The sequence below is a fragment of the Nyctereutes procyonoides genome, unplaced genomic scaffold, assembly GCF_905146905.1.
Source record: "Nyctereutes procyonoides isolate TBG_1078 unplaced genomic scaffold, NYPRO_anot_genome, whole genome shotgun sequence".
Taxonomy (NCBI): Eukaryota; Metazoa; Chordata; class Mammalia; order Carnivora; family Canidae; genus Nyctereutes; species Nyctereutes procyonoides.
In genome coordinates, this window is record NW_026575144.1 from 17,411,540 (window position 1) to 17,414,185 (window position 2,646).

The following is a 2,646-nucleotide window of genomic DNA, read 5'->3' on the forward strand; positions in this document are numbered from 1 at the left end:
AAAACAATTCAACAGAGTGTCTAATATTTATTTAGAATCTCCCTTAAACTTTATCCTATAAAATGAAAGCTATTGCTTTCTCTTTTTGCTTTGCAGCAAGCTCAGCTGGCATCATTCAAACATTGTAAAATAATTAAGACTGTGAATTATGGTCAATATGGGTAGGGTGTCAGGGGAATCTGGGAGCTAGAAGTCTATGAGTAGGGTTGCAGGTTGCCATGAGGGAAAGACATTGATGGGAGATTGTGTATGTTTCTGTTACCATTCATTGATAGATCAATCCATTCTATACAATCGCTTCTCGGCCTTTTGGCTAAGATCAAGTGCAATCCATTCTATACAATTAATGTCCCAGTAGTATGTGGAAGACTAACACAAGTTTTTTTTTTCTTTTTTACCGAGGATGCAGGTTTTTTTAATATAAATTTATTTTTTATTGGTGTTCAATTTGCCAACATATAGAATAACACCCCAGTGCTCATCCCGTCAAGTGCCCCCCTCAGTGCCCATCACCCAGTCACCCCCACCCCCTGCCCACCTCCCCTTCCACCACCACTAGTTCGTTTCCCAGAGTTAGGAGTCTCTCATGTTCTGTCTCCCTTTCTGATATTTCCCACTCATTTTTTCTCCTTTCCCCTTTATTCCCTTTCACTATTTTTTATATTCCCCAAATGAATGAGACCATATAACGTTTGTCCTTATCCAATTGACTTATTTCTCTCAGCATAATACCTTCCAGTTCCATCCACATCGAAGCAAATGGTGGGTATTTTTCGTTTCTAATGGCTGAGGAATATTCCATTGTATACATAGACCACATCTTCTTTATCCATCATCTTTCGATGGACGCCGAGGCTCCTTCCACAGTTTGGCTACTGTGGACATTGCTGCTAGAAACATCGGGGTGCAGGTGTCTTGGCGTTTCATTGCATCTGTATCCTTGGGGTAAGTCCCCAGGAGTGCAATTGCTGGGTCATAGGGCAGGTCTATTTTTAATTCTTTGAGGAACCTCCACACGGTTTTTCAGAGTGGCTGCACCAGTTCACATTCCCACCAACAGTGCAAGAGGGTTCCCTTTTCTCCGCATCCTCTCCAACATTTGTGGTTTCCTGCCTTGTTAATTTTCCCCATTCTCACTGGTGTGAGGTGGTATCTCATTGTGGTTTGGATTTGTATTTCTCTGATGGCAAGTGATGCAGAGCATTTTCTCATGTGCGTGTTGGCCATGTCTATGTTCTATATACTGTAAATCCCTCGATCTCCCCTGGAGATTTCCAGCGCTGCTCTGTCAAGCACTTGCGCTTCTCCTGTCCTTCCAGCTGGTCTTCTGGGTGAGGGACCTGCTGTGGTGATTCTCATGTGTATGCACCTGGGGGAGCTGCCCCGCCCCTTTTTGGGTACATGGCTCAGTGGGAGCTGTTTATCCTCTGAGGCTCCTGTTCCCTGGTGGTCCTGCTAAGTCCCAGGCACAGGGTGACACCAGGAGGAACAACCACACTGGCAGTGGCCAGCTCTCCAGCTCTGGAATCAGCTCCCCCAGCAGTTCCCAGTCTGCACTGGCCTGGATGCTTGGGGGGGGGGGGTGCTGATCTGCACAGCTTGGGGGCGCCTGGCGGCAGGAGCCTCCTCGCTGTCTGTGCCCTCCCCACTTCCACCTGTCCCAGGAGGAGTGCAGACTCTTGAGCTGTGTCCCCCAGCACCCTGCTTTCTGGGGCCTGTCCTGCTGAAATTGCACTCCCTGGGCCCCAGCTCCAGAAGGCAGGAGGGCATAGCCCCCTCTGCCCGGAGCCCCTGCCTAAGCTTCCAAGGCCCTGCCGGGTGCTCTCCAGCCCTTTACTGTGCTTGGCCCGCAGTGTGTGGTTCACTCTCCCCCAGCACACATCCTCTGTTAGTGACCCTAGGAGAGTGGAAGCTCCATTGCCCCTCCTGCGGTTCTGCCTGGTTTCCCTGCTAAGCATGTTTCCATCTGGGAAGAATCTGGTGTGGATTTTTAAAGTTCCTCCTTCTCTGGGACTGGGCTTTTCTTGTGCTGGAGGCTTTCACTGTCTGGCTTTAGCCTGTCTCCTCACAGGGCCCCTCCTCCACTTGATTCTTTTTTATATATTTTGTTTCCACCCTTCTACCTTGTTAGAAGTGCAAACTCTTCTCCCTGCCGCATTCCAGCTATTCTCTCTTTAAATCTCAGGTCAAATTCGTAGGTTTTCCAGATGATTTGAAAGTTACCTAGCTAATTTGGTCAGGACAGGTGAGTTGGGGACCCTATTCCTCAGCCATCTCGCCCCGCCTCCCCCCCCAAAGAAACATTTTCTCACTGCTGCTTTGGACTCCTTGAGAGTTTGTGTCAATGTCAGCAATTCAGCTGACTTTTACATTATGTGGATCATCGTTAAATATTTATTAACTATGACTTTCTTGTGCACACTTCTAGTTTAATGGTGCCCCCTCTTTGAAATTGATTTCTCTAGTTACACTGAATGATGAAGCCCCACCTCTTCTCTGCACCTTTAGGCCCCCTTTTCAGGCACCTGTTACAACATATCTGCATGACTTGTGGAGTTATATATACTATCCTCCTGCCCTGTAGTGAAATCTCAATGTTGCAATCCACATCTGGTGCTGGCAAAGAATCTTGTGCTTAGAAATAAC

At 47.6% G+C, this 2,646-nt stretch overlaps 1 pseudogene; it reads left to right on the plus strand.

The window, feature by feature from the left end:
- The first annotated feature begins 293 nt into the window (after window positions 1-293).
- Window positions 294-473, plus strand: LOC129499271 (U2 spliceosomal RNA; annotated as a pseudogene).
- Window positions 474-2,646: the final 2,173 nt, after the last annotated feature.